The sequence below is a fragment of the Protopterus annectens genome, chromosome 7.part0 (genome assembly GCF_019279795.1).
Source record: "Protopterus annectens isolate FY-2018-M chromosome 7.part0, PAN1.0, whole genome shotgun sequence".
Classification (NCBI taxonomy): domain Eukaryota; kingdom Metazoa; phylum Chordata; order Ceratodontiformes; family Protopteridae; genus Protopterus; species Protopterus annectens.
In genome coordinates this window covers 1,622,278,518-1,622,298,517 of record NC_056739.1, presented here as the reverse complement: position 1 = coordinate 1,622,298,517, position 20,000 = coordinate 1,622,278,518, and positions in this window count along the sequence as shown.

Sequence of the window (20,000 nt, the reverse complement as noted above, 5' to 3'; positions counted from 1 at the left end):
TGCCACCATATGACGGCCCCCATGATGGGTATGCATGTGGTAGGGGGTTGCAACTGTGTTACGGACACTGGACACCGCTCATGCATGGCTGCACCATGCACAGTACACGTGTCACATGTATCCCCTGTTGCCATGTGTGTATGCATTGCTACGTTGTGACATGTGTGTCGACATACATGGAACATGGACTGTGGTATGGTATCACAGCTGTCACAGGCAAACTGTACAAGGGTATGTGTCCCAGTGAACACCGCTACACCCTGTAGGGGGTGCATACCACAGACATGTGTCCGCCTTCCCTTCGTGTGTGTATTACCGCGTACGCCTTTGTTATGCATGTGGTACATCACAGGCTTTGTATGTGTCCTGCGTGCAGTCCATGCACACAGCCAGGAAATGACATATGTGACATATCCGGACATTGTTTCACTGTGGTACAGCTGCAGTCATGTGTCATATCTGTGTCAGGCCCATGGTATGTGTGGAGCATGCCTGTCTGTGTATACCGGTATGGGTGGACTACATCACACCTGTGGGATCATTGATAGTGCATGTGTACTCTGCACGATGGACGTACACCGCCACATAGTCTTGTGGACATATGTCACATGCTGTTGCTGGACTGTGAGGCATACTGCTGCACTGATGACATGGTGCTGGCATGGCAGCTACAGTGTTCACTGCAGTGTGTACATGTTCAGCCTGCACCCGTGACGCCTGTGCTGTCATCTGTGTGTATGCGATGTGACTGCATGTGTGTCCACCCTGTGCGTGTGCGGGTTTACCTGGCCATGACTTGCGGTGTGTGCACTCCGTCTGCATGCGGACGGACACGTAGTATACTACGTGTGAGCATGGCCGGGTTGCTGTTGTGTGGGTGGACACACACGATGGTCCACATTCTGCCTCCCATGATTTTGCCCCATGTGTATGCATGCCTGCACTGTGCAGATTCTAAGTGTCTGAGCATGCCCAGTAAGCAGCTGTGTAGATGGACACACAGTACAGTGCACACCGCGCCCATCTGCGTTGATACCCCGTGTGCATGCCTGTTTCCCCTTCACAACCACCACATCTGTGGCATGGCCGGGTTGCTGTTGTGTGGGTGGACACACACAACGGTCCACATTCTGCCTCCCATGATGTCGCCCCATGTGTATGCATGTCTGCACTTTGCAGATTCTAAGTGTCTGAGCATGCCCAGTAAGCAGCTGTGTAGATGGACACACAGAACAGTGCACACCGCGCCCATCTGCGTTGATACCCCGTGAGCATGTCTGTCTCCCCTTTGCAGATCCAACGCAGCACTTGAAGACAGGCACGAGTTTAATACAGGTTAAGCGCTTTTCGTCACTCAAGTTTGAGCAACTTCTTCAGACAACAAACTAAATTCCATTCACATTTTTATACTCTCACGTCACAAGTAAATTTCATTAAGGAAATCAATTAGCTAACAATTTTTCAATTAAAAACCCGTCAAATAAAAAGCACCAAAGCATTACAAATTCTACAACTAATAGCAGCAAAAAGTATATAATACATATAATAAAAATGCTTGTATTATTACTTGTCTCATAAAGATATAAATGAACATATATAAATAATTAAATAGTATACTGAACAAAGGGTATATGTTCAATATTTAATATTTAATGTATAATGTTTGATATTTAATATTTAATGTTAAACATTTCATCTACATTATTCTAGTACTATGTCATACTGCAATATAAAATCATGTCTCATCCTAATTAACTCTATCAACTACTACATTACTAAATGTGTTGCCAAAAAAGTTATTAAATAAGGTTTACCAATAAAGTTGCGATACAAAACCAAAATGTATATTCAATATAATTGAAATATAGTTTAAAACTAAAGTGCTACAGAACCAGTATGTTACAAAACAGAAATGTAATTCCTAATCATGTAATGAATACAATACTAAAATGATAGTAAAATCTAAAGTCAAAACCTGGACCACCCTGAAACAGCTTTTTTTTTTTTTTTTTTTTTTTTTTTTTTACCCTTTCCCTCTTTCCCTTTTTTTCCTTCTTTCCCTTCCTTCTTTTTCCTCTTCTTTTTCTTTCCCTCTTCCCCATTTTTTCATTCTTTCCCTTCCTTCTTTTTCCTCTTCTTTTTCTTCCTTTCTCTCTCCCCCCCCCACCCCTCCTTCTCCCCCCCCTCTATACTCTCGCCCCCCCACTCCCCTCTTTTTTCCGAGCTGTGACAGGGCGGTCTAGGTTTTGACTTTAGATTTTACTATCATTTTTAGTATTGTATTCATTACATGATTAGGAATTACATTTCTGTTTTGTAACATACTGGTTCTGTAGCACTTTAGTTTTAAACTATATTTCAATTATATTGAATATACATTTTGGTTTTGTATCGCAACTTTATTGGTAAACCTTATTTAATAACTTTTTTGGCAACACATTTAGTAATGTAGTAGTTGATAGAGTTAATTAGGATGAGACATGATTTTATATTGCAGTATGACATAGTACTAGAATAATGTAGATGAAATGTTTAACATTAAATATTAAATATCAAACATTATACATTAAATATTAAATATTGAACATATACCCTTTGTTCAGTATACTATTTAATTATTTATATATGTTCATTTATATCTTTATGAGACAAGTAATAATACAAGCATTTTTATTATATGTATTATATACTTTTTGCTGCTATTAGTTGTAGAAGTTGTAATGCTTTGGTGCTTTTTATTTGGCGGGTTTTTAATTGAAAAATTGTTAGCTAATTGATTTCCTTAATGAAATTTACTTGTGACGATGAAATATAAAAATGTGAATGGAATTTGGTTTGTTGTCTGAAGAAGTTGCTCAAACTTGACGGCGCTTAACCTGTATTAAACTCGTGCCTGTCTTCAAGTGCTGCGTTGGATCTGCTTTTTTGATTTTCTAAGTTTGTTCCTGGTTTATTGAGTTTGTCTCCCCTTTGCAACCGCTAGGTGTGAGGGCATGGCCAGTACACCATTCGGGGGTACACACTACAGTCGGCACCTATGTCTGCTACTAGGCGTGTAGCCATGGCCAATGACATCCTGCATAGCCATGGTGACCATCCAGGTGAGTCATATGTGGTTGTTATGCCACAATGGCTGCCTACATCGTGCAAGCTGGATGCCCTCTCATAGGGTATACTGTATGTGGTGCATCCCGTATCCATGTCGTGATGTACTGCTCCGTAGTTAGTTGGTATTCCCGACTGCAGCACTACCGTGTTACTGTATGCCCACCTTGGGATGGTAACATGCTGTGTGACTGCGCACTCTGTCTTCATTCCCTATCGGCTGCCTTGCCTCTGCAGATGATACCACCCACCTAGGGGTATGCCTCCTGACAGTGCTGTGCTCAGTAATCTCGGTCGCGCATTCTGTAAATGCATCATGCTGTAGTGTTTTCATGTAGGTAGGCGTAGGTTCGACTCCCGGCCCTTCCCTGTGTGTGTGTGAGGTGTGAGGTGTGAGGTGTGTGTGTGTGTGTGTGTGTGTGTGTGTGTGTTTCCAGCTGCCTCTGCAGATGAACATGCTGGCCGCAACACATACCTTGGCTATTGTCAGCTATTCCCTTACGGATGATGTCACCCACCTAGAAGTATGCCTCTGACAGCGCTGTGCTCAGTAATCTCGGTAGTGCATTCTGTAAATGCATCATGCTGTAATGAGTTCATGTAGGTAGGCGTAGGTTCGACTCCCAGTCCTTCCCCGTGTGTGTGTGAGGTGTGTGTGTGTGTGTGTGTGTGTTTCCAGCTGCCTCTACGGATGAACATGCTTTTAGACGCTTCGCAACATATACCTTGGCTATTGCCAGCTATTCCCTTACGGATGATGTCACCCGCCTAGAAGTATGCCTCTGACAGCGCTGTGCTCAGTAATCTGATGGCAGCGTTCTGTAAATGCATCATGTTGTAGTGAGTACATGTAGAGTAGGCGTGGGTTCGACTCCTGGCCTTCCCGTGTGTGTGTGAAGTGTGTGTGTGTTTCCAGCTGCCTCTGCAGATGAACATGCTTTTAGAAGCTTCGCAACACATACCTTGGCTATTGTCAGCTATTCCCTTACGGATGATGTCACCCACCTAGAAGTATGCCTCTGACAGCGCTGTGCTCAGTAATCTCGGTAGTGCATTCTGTAAATGCATCATGCTGTAATGAGTTCATGTAGGTAGGCGTAGGTTCGACTCCCAGCCCTTCCCCGTGTGTGTGTGAGGTGTGTGTGTGTGTGTGTGTTTCCAGCTGCCTCTACGGATGAACATGCTTTTAGACGCTTCGCAACATATACCTTGGCTATTGCCAGCTATTCCCTTACGGATGATGTCACCCGCCTAGAAGTATGCCTCTGACAGCGCTGTGCTCAGTAATCTCGGTAGCGCGTTCTGTAAATGCATCATGTTGTAGTGAGTACATGTAAGTAGGCATAGGTTCGACTCCCGGCCCTTCCCCGTGTGTGTGCGTGTGTGTGTGTGTGTGTGTGTGTGTGTTTCCAGCTGCCTCTGCAGATGAACATGCTTTAGGCCGCAACACATACCTTGGCTATTGTCAGCTATTCCCTTACGGATGATGTCACCCACCTAGAAGTATGCCTCTGACAGCGCTGTGCTCAGTAATCTCGGTAGCGCGTTCTGTAAATGCATCATGCTGTAGTGAGTACATGTATGTAGGCGTAGGTTCGACTCCTGGCCCTTCCCCGTGTGTGTGTGAAGTGTGTGTGTGTTTCCAGCTGCCTCTGCAGATGAACATGCTTTTAGAAGCTTCGCAACATATACCTTGGCTATTGCCAGCTATTCCCTTATGGATGATGTCACCCACCTAGAAGTATGCCTCTGACAGCGCTGTGCTCAGTAATCTCGGTAGCGCGTTCTGTAAATGCATCATGCTGTAGTGAGTACATGTAGGTAGGCGTAGGTTCGACTCCCAGCCCTCCTTCCCCGTGTGTGTGTGAGGTATGTGTGTGTGTGTGTGTGTGTGTGTGTGTGTGTGGGTGTTTCCAGCTGCCTTTCCAGATGAACATGCTTTTAGATGCTTCGCAACACATACCTTGGCTATTGTCACCTATTCCCTTACGGATGATGTCACCCGCCTAGAAGTATGCCTCTGACAGCACTGTGCTCAGTAGTCTCGGTAGTGCATTCTGTAAATGCATCATGCTGTAGTGAGTACATGTAGGTAGGCGTAGGTTTGACTCCCGGCCCTTCCCCATGTGTGTGTGTGGGGTGTGTGTGTTCACAGCTGCCCTAGTAGAGTGTAGTTATTTTAGATGCTTGGCAACACATACCTTGGCTATCGGAGGCTATCCCTTTACGGATGTTGTCACCCACCTGGACGTGTGCCTCTGACGGTGCTGTGTTCGGTGGTCCACGTAGCGCGTTCCATACCTGTGTCATACTGTTGTGCAGTTGGGTATGTGGGGGTGTGGTCAATCACCATGCCTGCCAGATGTGTGTGTGTGTCTATGCTCCCAGCCGCATGGGTTCATAGGGTATGGCTTTAGAGTTTCAACAGAACACTTATATCCTGCCGCCATCCCTGTGTTTGTGGATGGTGAGACGCAGCTCGTGGACTGCCTGTGTGCCTGCTGTGGTTGGCGACCTCCGTAGCGTGTTCTCCACGTGCACCCTGCTGTGGTGTGATGGGGTGGTGCTGTGTACGTTACACTCATGGCCTTGCCACATGTGTCCGTCTGTATCTCTCTCGTTGTATATCTACATACCTATGTTGTGCCCATAGCGCTGCTCTTGCATGGACAGCTGTCTGTCCCATGTATCGCATATTTGCACGGCTGACACATAGAACTGTGGTACGATGCATATCCACTCATTGTCCATGCAACGTCCGTATTCCAGAACACCCTAGAGACATCTGCTGGATATCGTGGCAGACAGCTATCTTTGCTGTACTGACACTGTACCCGTACACACCATAAACCTTGTGTATAATTGCCTGTTTATGGTGTGTGTATGTCTAACTGTGCTGTATGCATGGTCGTGTGTGTGTCCCGCTATAGCCATCTGTGCAGGTGTCGCCACTATGGGTAATCCTTGTAGACCGCTGTTTCATGTGCACTTCTGCACATAACTGCAGACCGTACTACCCCTCCTACGGCAGCGACCTTAGATCGACCGCTGCCCTAGGCTATAGGGCTCCATGGCGCCCACCACCACAGCACATGGTGCCCCCATCCTGGTGTACCTACATGACATACCTACTAGACAGGTGGCCCTACTAGTGCGGTGCCCTAGGCAGCCGCAGGATTGGCGTATGCCTACGGCCGGCTATGAGCACATCACAAGGCATACGTTTACATTCAGTGTTTTACAAAGGCTAGGTTATAATACCAGAGGGGGGAACCTCATCAACTATGTTTAGAATGCGGATTGAGATGGATTATTAGGTGGAGAGTTGACCACACACCAGGGCTGACTGATGAAACAATGATTAAGCCTCTTTTGAGAAGCAGGTGGCTTAAACCCACATAACAGGAATGTAGTTTAGGTACAGATATACAGTTAACACACATTAGTCCACTCTTTCAGTTGTTTACCACTGTATTACATTGATATGATATACATATCTTCTATATATATTGTTAGATCTTTGATTGATGAGTATTAGGCATAGTACAATATCATATAATACATGTTTTAATAGGATGTTTTTGGAGATGTTAATATATGTGTGTGTAGTTAACATTGCGTCTGTGCATTATATGCTGTGGTTAATTGTTCATTGTTTGCTGAGAAATTGACCAATGAAAGTGTAAGGAGGGATATTTAAAGCCTGGATGCTTTTATGTTATGTGTAAGTCTGACGAAGCCTATGGGTGAAAGCGCTTACTTGTCTATGAAGGAACCTTTGTATACCATTTGGGCACTGTCCTGGACAATTTCTACGTTGACTGTATCATCTACCTATGTGTGTTTTGGATTGTGTGCCATAAGGTGCCAGCTGTTTTTGATGTTGATTAGGTGTATTCCATGGTCAATTGACATTAATCCTATTAATTCACTGAAGGATGTTCTTTATAAGTGGGAACACCATAGTTTAACCATCCTATGACCTTCCTAGCTGAAGTTGTTAGTGTGCCATTGGTATGTGTTCCACAGGTCACCCATTTGTTCCGCAGTATGGAAGCGAGTGATCCCCATTTTGGTGCTGGCAGATTGAGTGCTGTGTACGCCGGTATTCGCACGGCGGTCTGACTTTGTATGGGGAGTGTCTACTGTAGTCCCTATCTGTATTCCCTGAGTTATGCCTTACTGCAGCTGTGGAATTACACCAGGTTTGCAGTTATGGGTGCCATCTTGGTTGTACGCTTGTCCATCCATGGGAATTGCCTACTGGACACTGGTATAGGGCTGTACACATTTCACACCTGCATTTAGCATTATCCGGTGGATGGTTTGCATTATTAGTGGGGAGTAAGGCATGTGCTATACCCACATCCCTCCCACGGGGCGGGACAACGGATTACCTGCCAAACAACACCGAGCCCCATTTCTGCATACCCAGGATCCCATGGCTGCAACCCTCGACGGTACCCATTACACATCCTTCATGTGTGCGGGACTGGGATGTGGACGCACTTCTATGGACTCGACCATCTGGGGATTTCTGTTCATATGTCCTGCATTTCATGGACACTTGTCATCAACCTTAAACACGCTGGTGGTGCATATGTCTAGCTGTGCCGTAGTCACGGCTGTTACTCCTTCAGGGTCACTCGATCACAGCTGGTAGATATTGCGTATGGATCAATTTTTGGGGTCCTACAATTGACACCAATGTGCATATGTAAAGTGTAGAACTTGTTGGACTGTGTCCATCTGGCCAGTGGTTTTGACTGCTGCTGTATGTTCCCCAATCGTGGATGTCTGTTTGCCTACCCATATTATGTAGTGCTACGAAAACCAGGTTTTTCAAAACTGAAACCAAATGGTGTACATCCAAAGATGCAGGTTAGCAACTGCTTTAAATAATCCTCAGAAGTCACAATAGGAAATATCTGCCACTGTATTGTCAAAATAACACCACCATAACATGTAGATCCTATTAATTCATTGAAGGATGTTCTTTATAAGTGGGAACGCCATAGTTTAACCATCCTATGACCTTCCTAGTTGACGTTGTTGGTGTGCCATTAGTATGTGTTCCACAGGTCGCCCATTTGTTCGGCAGTATGGCAGCGAGTAATCCCCATTTTGGTGCTGGCAGATTGAGTGCTGTGTATGCCGGTATTCGCACGGCGGTCTGACTTTGTATGGGGAGTGTCTACTGTAGTCCCTATCTGTATTTCCTGTGTTATGCCTTACTGCAGCTGTGTAATTCCACCGGGTTTGCAGTTATGGGTGCCATCTTGGTCATACGCTTGTCCATCCATGGGAATTGTCTACTGGACACTGGTATAGGGCTGTACACATTTCACACTTGCATTTAGCATTGTCCAGTGGATGCTTTGCATTATTAGTGGGGAGTAAGGCATGTGCTATACCCACATCCCTCCCACGGGGCGGGACAACGGATTATCTGCCAAACAACACCGAGCCCCATTTCTGCATACCCAGGATCCCATGGCTGCAACCCTTGACGGTACCCATTACACATCCTTCAGGTGTGCTGGACTGGGATGTGAACGCACCTCTATGGACTCGTCAATCTGGGGATTTCTGTTCATATGTCCTGCATTTCATGGACACTTGTCATCAACCTTAAACACGCTGGTGGTGCATATGTCTAGCTGTGCAGTAGTCACGGCTGTCGCTTCTTCTGGTGGTACGATAGCAGCTGGATGGTATACCGTACGGATCAATTTTTGGGTCCTACAATGGACACCAATGTGCATATGTAAAGTGTAGAACTTGTTGGACTGTGTCCATCTGGCCAGTGGTTTTGACTGCTGCTGTATGTTTCCCAATCGTGGATGTCTGTTTGACTACCCATATTATGTAGTGCTACGAAAACCAGGTTTTTCTAAAATGAACCCAAATGGTGTAAATCCAATGATGCAGGTTAGCAACTGCTTTAACTAAACCTCAGAAGTCCCAATAGGAAATATCCGCCACTGTATTGTCAAAATAACACCAGCAAAACATGTAGATCCTATTAATTCATTGAAGGATGTTCTTTATAAGTGGGAACACCATAGGTTAACCATCTTATGACCTTCCTAGTTGACGTTGTTGGTGTGCCATTAGTATGTGTTCCACAGGTCGCCCATTTGTTCCGCAGTATGGAAGCGAGTGATCCCCATTTTCTTGCTGGCAGATTGAGTGCTGTGTACGCCGGTATTCACACGGCGGTCTGACTTTTTATGGGGAGTGTCTACTGTAGTCCCTATCTGTATTTCCTGTGTTATGCCTTACTGCAGCTGTGTAATTCCACCAGGTTTGCAGTTATGGGTGCCATCTTGGTCGTACGCTTGTCCATCCATGGGAATTGCCTACTGGACACTGGTATAGGGCTGTACACATTTCACACCTGCATTTAGCATTATCCGGTGGATGCTTTGCATTATTAGTGGGGAGTAAGGCATGTGCTACACCCACATCCCTCCCACGGGGCGGGACAACAGATTATCTGCCAAACAACACCGAACCCCATTTCTGCCTACGCAGGATCCCATGGCTGCAACACTCGACGGTACCCATTACACATCCTTCATGTGTGCGGGACTGGGATGTGGACGCACTTCTATGGACTCGAAACTCTGGGGATTTCTGTTCATATGTCCTGCATTTCATGGACACTTGTCATCAACCTTAAACACGCTGGTGGTGCATATGTCTAGCTGTGCTGTAGTCACGGCTGTCGCTTCTTCTGGTAGAACGATAACAGCTGTATGATATTCCGTACGGATCAATTTTTGGGTCCTACAATGGACACCGATGTGCATATGTAAAGTGTAGAACTTGATGGACTGTGTCCATCTGGCCAGTGGTTTTGACTGACCTTCCTAGTTGACGTTGTTGGTGTGCCATTAGTATGTGTTCCACAGGTCGCCCATTTGTTCCGCAGTATGGCAGCGAGTGATCCCCATTTTGGTGCTGGCAGATTGAGTGCTGTGTACGCCGGTATTCGCACGGCGGTCTGACTTTGTATGGGGAGTGTCTACTGTAGTCCCTATCTGTATTTCCTGTGTTATGCCTTACTGCAGCTGTGTAATTCCACCAGGTTTGCAGTTATGTGTGCCATCTTGGTCGTACGCTTGTCCATCCATGGGAATTGCCTACTGGACACTGGTATAGGGCTGTACACATTTCACACCTGCATTTAGCATTATCCGGTGGATGCTTTGCATTATTAGTGGGGAGTAAGGCATGTGCTATACCCACATCCCTCCCACGGGACGGGACAACGGATTATCTGCCAAACAACACCGAGCCCCATTTCTGCATACCCAGGATCCCATGGCTGCAATCCTCGACGGTACCCATTACACATCCTTCATGTGTGCGGGACTGGGATGTGGACGCACTTCTATGGACTCGACAATCTGGGGATTTCTGTTCATATGTCCTGCATTTCATGGACACTTGTCATCAACCTTAAACACGCTGGTGGTGCATATGTCTAGCTGTGCAGTAGTCACGGCTGTCGCTTCTTCTGGGTGGAACGGTAGCAGCTGGATGATATTGCGTACGGATCAATTTTTGGGTCCTACAATGGACACCAATGTGCATATGTAAAGTGTAGAACTTGTTGGACTGTGTCCATCTAGCCAGTGGTTTTGACTGCTGCTGTATGTTCCCCAATCGCGGATGTCTGTTTGACTACCCATATTATGTAGTGCTACGAAAACCAGCTTTTTGAAAACTGAAACCAAATGGTGTACATCCAAAGATGCAGGTTAGCAACTGCTTTAAATAATTCTCAGAAGTCCCAATAGGAAAGAATCGCCACTTTATTGTCAAAATAACACCACCAAAACAAGTAGATCACGAGCATTTTCGCCTGGTCTTACCGGGCATTTTCAAGTGTAAGTAGCTAAAACAATAACTAAATAAATAATAATGAATAATTTAATAATAAAAATAATATGTTATTTGGACAATAGCTTCTGCCATTGGCATACAATGCTGTGGGTGGTGCCGGTTACCATACATATGGCTTTCTCAAAAGCCGACTTCACACTTCTAAACACTAGTGTGGTCTCCTTTAAGGCCCCTGAGCCAGTGGTAAACATTACTCAAGCCACTGAATCACTTACATATGCCTTCTACCAGCATCTACAGGACTGCATGGATCAGGCAATCCCTTACACAACTGTGAGTCTTTGTACCAATGCCAAGCATCCAGTCTGGTGTACCCCAGCCATACACAAGCTCTACAATGAAAGGAGGTAGCTACTACAAGACAGAGCAGAATCCTTGTAAGGTATGACACCCTTGCTCATTATATGTGAAGAACTACAAGCTCTCATGACATCATCCAGGGCAAATCCGACAGATATATCACCAAGGACTCGACAGACAATCATACGGCCTTCTTTAGCTATGTTGGACACCTGGGAGGACACTCCCAGATATGCTCGGACTGGGTTCAGAATGATGTGAAGTTTACTGAACATACACACATTGCCAACATACTGGCTGACAGGTTTGGTGCAAACATCTCCCCCCCACCCCCCCACATGGAGAGATGTCTGTACCAGAGGATTGTGGCCCCCAAAACTTCTGTAACGCACAGGTGGGACATGCTCTCTCCAAGGCAGTGAACACAGCATCCATGGGACCAGATGGTGTCCCGGCTGTGTACTCCAAAAACTCATTGAGGAATTAGACCCACAGTTAGGACAGCTGTTTAATCTTAGCCTCACCTCAGGTAACGTACCCAAATTGTGGCGCACGGCGACTGTAGTCCCACTTCACAGGGGCAGTGCCTCCACTGACCCTGGTAATTACCGTCCCATTAGCTTGACAAGCCTTATCTGCAAAGCCATGGGGAAAGATCATAATGGAACTCATAGATGACGACATAGGGGACTTGCATACTTTGCATCCAACCCAGTTTGGCTTGGTCAAGGGCAGATCATGCGTTTAAAACTTGGTTGACGTTTTAGGAACAGTCACCGAGGCCATTGATGAGGGTCAGGCAGTCCATACAGCCTACCTCGACCTGGCAAAGGCCTTTAACACAATACCCCCCTCAGGTATCATTGATAAACCCATCGGCTTGGATGTGAACCCGTACATCACAGGATGGGTTGCAAATTGGCTAGGTGACACAACCCACACGGTCATAGTTGCTGACACCATGTCAGACTCACAGCCGGTCACAGGCGGTGTCCCACGGGGCTCAGTCCTGGGTCCACTCTTTTTCTGCATCTACATTTCCAAAGTACAAGCAAACACAGGGGGGGTTATGGCTGACAATGTTTGCAGATGACTGCGAACTGGGTGCCATAGTGGGACGGACATCTGACACAGATATCCTTCAGAAGGTCCTCACAGATATGGATATCTGGTGCCAGGGACATGGCCTACAGCTAAATGCCGGGAAATGCATAGTCATACCCGTCGGGAAGAACATGGTTACCCCTAGCTGCCATATAGGTGGCAATCCACTGAGCACAGAGGGAGTTACCAGGGATCTGGGGACCCAGGTTGTCAGTCACCATTCGTTCAACACACACATTGCTAACGTAGTTAGGTAGACCTTCTACATTGCACACCTGATCGTGCAGGGATTCACATCTAGATCAGGGGAGGTCATTGTCTCCTTGTACTCATCACTCATTAGACCTATGATTGAGTACATTGCCCCATTCGGAAGGTATCTGACCCGACACCTGCAGCAGCTGGGAAGGCCCCATAGGTTCATCGTCAAACGGATGCAGGGTGTCAGGAATTTGTGTTATGCTGCCCAACTGACAGGACTCCTGCTCCATTCAGTCACATACCACTTGCTCAGTGGTGACCTGTGCCTGACATACAAGGCCATGTCGACCCATATTTGATGACTATGCTTCACCTAATGGATCTACATCCCTCAGAACCACAGGGGCAGGTGATGTGAACCTTGACACGGTCATTAATAGAATGTGTAGGAGGGACAGATTCATCACCCAGACACTCACTATGCTGTGGAACAACATCCCAGTACATGTGAGGCAGAGCACCTCGATGGCCTTGTCCGAGGGGGATCTTGACCAATGGATGGGGGATTGCAGATATACCCCAGGGATTACTTCATTGTCACTGCTTGACAGAGGTACAGCAATATAATAGGCATTGTTATCTTCGGACTGGAGGGTTGGCAAAGGCAACATAACTATGGGCTAGGGTTATAGCTGCCCTTGGGCAGATAGCCTACTATGTACCTATGGACCTATGAACCTATGTTCATAGTTTGTCCCATTCACACTTGTCTATCCCCTATCCTCATTCATATGTGTATATTTCTGTGGCACATGATTGAACTATGTATTACCTGCAGGTATGCTGTGTACAGTGCACATACGTCACGGTTGATTACAGTGTATCTGTGTACCTACCTCTGTGATACTGAGGACTACCACACATCCTTCACAGCATTACATGCATATGTCCATACTATTATTCGCTGGCCTGTGGGGGGTTGTTAGGGCAACGGTTACACGTGTCCCTGTTTGTGCACGCGTCATGGTGGTCTTTGACCAGCCTCCGTTGCTATCATGGGATGGACGGTAGTGTTGGTGTGTGTTTGGGATGTGTTTCCACTGCTGGTACATCTGTGGGGGGTGGGGTTGGCACATGTTCCTCTTTGCAGGGAGCCCCATCCTGGACATTTGTGTCATGCGTCAACACTTGGCACATGCCATATGTCCTGTGCTATTCCCACAGTCATGTATGCCTTCCTGCATTACTACTGCGTGTTACTGGCAGTTTGTATCTGGTACACATGGCTATTATGTTGGATAGCTTGGCCTATTCCCATGCTATGACATACTCATTCATCCAGGTATATACATGTTATTACATCCTTTGCATTGGCCGTGGGTGTTTGGCCATCCGGCAACGCTATTCTCAACGTGTGATGTCCCACCTTCACCTTTTGTGCATGTGGCACCCTGTTGGGGCATCCTGCTTGGTGGGCAGATGTTCCACCATATGTGTTGTGTTTGACATGTCTGCATAGCTAATCATCAGTACGGTGGCTGAACATACTGCCGTGTCCAGATGTGTACAGTTATGGGCACCGTGGCGTGTGCATGCCTATGGGGTTTCGACAGGTCCATACCACATGCGGGATGTACACATTCTGCCGACACATTCACATGCAGCCATTTGGATATCTGTACCTGAGGTGGGATGTTAACATGTGGGGTACATATTTGCCCGCGTGGCACTGCCTAGGACAATACTTCTTACTACATTTCAGGTATACCCATTGTGTGTAGGTGTGCAGCTGCGCAAGGCTGCTTGCTGGGTTGGGTGCACGGTCGTACATGGGTGCGGGCTACATGCTATGACGGGGCTGTTGTGTGTTACATTTGCATGCATGGGTTCTGATTCTGGATATTATGCTTAGGCATACGCCGTCCTATGTGTATGCGACGGGCACGTTGCTGGGTGTAGTACATGTTGCTATGCACATGTTTGTCTGTGTTTAGGGTATCTGGTTTCCTTCTTGTTGTTATATCGACACGGCTACCCGGCTGTGTGCTCTCACTACTGCTGGTGACCATGCCCATGTGGCTACTTGTGTGTAGGTGCGGGGTGCTGACATGCTGCGGTACACCTTCACTGGGTATGCCCACTGACAGTGCATTGCATGACGGACATGGTATTACGCGTATCCTTTGTTCCTTGGATGGGTACAATTTGGACTTCGTGGGTTAATGTTTGGTTCTCCGTTTTGTGTGAACGGGTACTATGTTGCATACTCTGCGTACGTTTCATTATCCACGGACCCTGGCTGGTGCGGTTACTATTGCAGGCGGCCTGTGACAGTCAGCACTTTAGGTTGCTCATCGCCTGCCGGCTTGGCCACGCCTACGGGCGCATCCTACTTGGGCTCGCTCACGTGCCCTCTGCACGTGTCTGTGGTTGTGGCGCGCACTCATTACTATGCATATGGCGCTGCTACGCCGATTATACACTGCACTGCCGGCGCAAGCCTTATACCGGCCTTGCGCCGAGCTTCATGAATCCCAGGGTTGTATTTTCAATACACAGTAAACAACCCTGAAGAAATATGTTTTAAGTAAATTATTGCTTTAATGGAGTAACAAAAGCAATGCTATTTTGGGTTTCTGAATGCATACATTTTCTACTTATTTCTACTTATTCTTTTACTTCAAACAAAAGGGAAATATTATATTTATATGCAACTTTATTACTTAACTTGCAAAACTCAAGTGACTGATATATTGTGGTACAGAAAGTTGAATTAACATTCACTCATTCATTTAGTGAAAACATGTGCTCACAATTTTAAATTTATATGCAGCTGATCTTTTCAGTTCAAGTTAATGAAACTATGTTCAATTTATGTAAAACTAAAGTAGGGATAAAATGAAACTTTCTTTGCTGAGCAATGTCTTTCCCATTATGCATTCACCAATGTACAGACTGTTCTGAAGGTGTCATAAGCATTTTGCCATGGCTATAAAACAACTTGAATATAACAATGAGGTACATCAGGCAATTATAATGCAATAATTGAACTGAAGTAAAAGCAAGGTTTAAACCCGGTTAAATCAATATGCATCATCAAATGATGGTATTGAATTATTAAGGTAGTGACAGTTATTTCCAAATTCTGAATTTTGAAGAATAGCTCTTCTAAAGAGCAATACAACTGTATCATTGAAAATTATCATTCACTTTATTGAGTGTTGAGGGACTTCATCACTTAGACAAAGCTAGTGAGAAGTCACAAGAGATTAATTTATTTCCAGCACTGTCTAAAATGATTAACTTCACCAAGTTCAGGAATGAATTCATTTTGTACAAATAAAGGCTATCCCATGCCTTTTCTTACAGCATTAAAAAAATGCTTACTTGCTCAACATAGAATGAGTGAAAACAGTGATTTTTTTCAGTTTTTGTGAACTGTTAAGGGGGTGTTTATACTTCACAGTATCAGCCATTAAGTTGGTATATGTATGCCTGGAATATGTAAGTTTGAGAAATGCGGTCTTGACTCATGCAACAGTGATGCAGGTGGGTTTGTCTCTGTGGTATTTTAATAAATAACATTTAATTGTTTTAATCAGATGTGATTATTGAGTAATTCACAAGTGATCACATTCTGATCTTGCATAGTGAAAGCAAAAATAAACTTAAATTCGGCACATAAACTTTTCACAACTATAACTTGGGTTTAATTTAAATATTTATTTATTAAAGTTATTTATTTTTGTTGTTTTTTCCTATTTACTGGAGACATTTCTTTTTAATTTGATTTGTTCTGCCTGTGTGTCATGTCTCCTTCTAGTTCATGTTATGCTTGCTGTTTTATAAAAATCAGGCAGACATGCTCTTTAATTAGGATGCAAACACTGATTTTCAATTATTAACAGTCAGAGTTGTCACATCCCTGGCATAAAATATTGTCATATGATACTGATGGCAACAAAGTAAACCGTATCTGCAGTTGAAAATGATTTCCTTGCTATACTTAAAGTTTCAAACGGCCAATGAACATTTTCAATGCTTATCATTCTTAAAGATAATAGGACAGAACATGATTACTTGTTCCATTCATGATGAGAAAAGAACTTATTGAAGCCTTTTTTATTTAGCTTCTTTCAGCTGACTATCAGCTGTCACTCTTATTATTCACTAGGTCTACTGACCCCATCTTAGCCTGCCCTGGACTCTACCCAGCCTAAGTCCAGGGCCGTGAAAGATATTGAGGATACTAGTTCAGCATCATTCAGGTAAGAGGCAGTATATCATAACCCTACCATCCTGCATCAACCTTGCAAGCTCCAGGCTACCTTTAGAAGGCACATGCTTGCTTCTGGTCATATGCAAGTTCCGAACAAGAAGCACACTGTTTGCATTACGCAACTGTCAAATGGTGTTATTGCACTGTCCTTAGACTGCCTTCTTCCCAAAAGGATGAGAAACTTATTGTCAGCTCCTCACTTTAGTCCTCTCCCAACTGGTCCCCTCTTTACGATGCATAGAGAATGTTTTTACTCTGCATCATTTTAAGAACAACATGCTAAAAAAATAAATAAATAAAACAATCCTGTTTCCATACTGTTCTCTGTCAGAAGCTTCCAACTCAGATTTGTTGCGACTGTGAGTATGACTTTCCAGATAGCATGCCATTGTTCCCATGTTCAGGAGTAAACTCCTGGCAAAATTTCACTGGTACTGTAAGCATTTAAATTATTTTTGTAGTCCTCTTCAATGAATCATTCCTGATCATTGTTTATCTTGGTTCCACTATTACTGCAGAGACATAAAAGTGCTAAACGCCCCTGGGATTTTCAAGCCTGAATACATGACATCTTGTAACTGGTGGCACTTTTAGAGAGTTGGATATCCCCACTAGGCATCATTGCATTCATCATTCCTGTGAGTGACATGAGTGACAGATCCCTGAAGTGATGGATGCTCTTGCTTATGGATGCCTTTTTCCCCAGTGGTTGTCAAACTTGACTTATGTATACTTTGTTTCTAAAACTTTAAATTTCTCTTTTTTCCTGCATTCACACTTTTTAGACATCAAAAAGACAACCAGCCCCGATGTCTATGGTCTTAATATTATTTTCATAAAAATAAGCATTAAGAAACACCTGAAAATGAATTAAATTTCTTAGGTCACGTAACAGTTGAAAGACTATAGCAGCATAGCATATTAAATGACACAGATAACTTTCCTATGTGCAGTATGGAACATTAAATTTGTCTGGAAAATAAACCTTTTTAAACTAATCTATGGACAACAGTGTGCCATTAATGTTCCCATAAAGTAGTAAATAATGACATGTACAAATATGTAATAAACATTCATTTTAAAATGATATACTTTCTAGCACAAACTGCATTATTATTATTATTTTTTTTAGTTATTTATATGACATATTATAAGCTATATCAACTGGAATTCATAGAGGGTAGGTACATAGCACAACTCACGTTAGCACAGATAGTAGTAATGTGGAGCATGTGTGGAAGTCTAAGATACAACAATGCTGTGCAATTGTCAGACTAATTGTATGCTGAGCAAGCTAATGAATGCATAATGTACTATACAAGCAAAGGACCCCAAAAATGGAATGCTGTGCCTTGATGCATAACCATTTCAACTGCCATGAATATTGGTGCATATGACAGGATCCACACTAGGAATAACATCAGCAGCAGGAGTAGCACAATACCATGTGATGGGAGCCATCATCCAAGCCAGTGCCTACAATATTGCATGTAATGGCCATCCATGACAATGGAGCAGATACAGGCAACAGCAGTTAACATGGTATCATCTCACAGACTAACAGTTTCTGAGTAGACATGGATACTGTAAGGGACCAAGATGAACTATATTGCCTGCAAGAGCAATTGTGGAGGGTTCATGGCATCTATAGCCATAACCATCTTCGATATACTTTCCTCTGACATATGAAGAATATGTTAATGATATGATAGGCATCAGACTTATGAATTCCCAACAATTAACTTGGTGTAATGCTACAACACATGGAAGACCATATCTGTCTCCCCACGATAGTGCAGAAGAAACCCATTGTAGATATTTTATAATGTAGCCTATTTCCTTGAAGGCCTGAAGACATTGTTTGCCCAGCTGTTACTTTTAAACCCAAACTGGTCCAGGAGAATTGTGATAAATCAGCAGGAAAGTTTCCAGTCCATGAAATGCCAGGTGGTCTATAATTCACAGGAATTTTATAAAACATGTTCATGTGCCACTAGGCAGTTCAGAATTCAAACATCTGGCACATATCTGAATTATGCCATTGATTCCTTAAAGGATAATTCCCGCAGGGCCACCTGCTTGGGAGTTATACACACTTGCTTAATATACATATACACAGAGGTAGCATGCAATCAAGCAGGTGGGCACATATATTATGCAGTCTTCTGTATGTCACATACACCATGCTATGTTTTGTACATCACATGTACTTAAAGCAACTTCTAAATGAAGAAAACCCCACAGACACTGTACTGCCCAAGGCAGAGCCTACAATGAGAGAAGAAGATGAGTCTATCCTAGAAAAAGTAAGAATACAGCTAAGGAAAGTGTAGACAGGGAAAGCAGCAGGCTCAGATGAGGTCAAGGCAGATATTATAAAGATGCTGGGTGACACTGGGGAGAAATGACTCTTGAGGTTATTCATAACAGTGTGGAGAGAAAGACATATCCCAGATGACTGGAGAATAAGCATACTAGTGCCAGTGTACAAGAACAAAGGGGACATCCACACCTGTGGGCAGTACAGCGGTATCAAACTCCTGTCACACAGCATGAATGTTCTGGACAGGGTGATTGATAAACAGATATGCAGAGTAGCAGAAAGTAAGATGGGAAATGAGCATATCAGATTCAGATCAGGATGTAGTGCAACTTACCTGATGTTTGCAGTGAGCTGGATAGTTGAAGAGAAGCTAGCGATAATGAAAGAGTCCAACTGGGTATTTATAGACTTGGAGAAAGCATATGACAAGATCCAAAGAAACTGATTTGGACAGTACTTGGGTGGTTTGATGTCTCAGAAACATTGGTAGAATTAGTGCAGGCTATGTACAAGGACCCAATGACTCAAGTACAAACAGTGTTTGGTCTCACAGAGAGGTATGCAGTGGGAATAGGTGTACATCAGAGTTCAGCTCTGAGCCCACTGCTGTTCATACTGGTGATGGACAACATTAGTAAACAGGTTGGAGGGGATGGATCATCAAAATCACTGTATGCAGATGATGTGGCATTACATGCAGACTCTGAGCAGGAACTCCAGCAAAGGATAGGGGAATGGAATGCAAAACTAAAGGCACATGGGTTGAAACTAAGA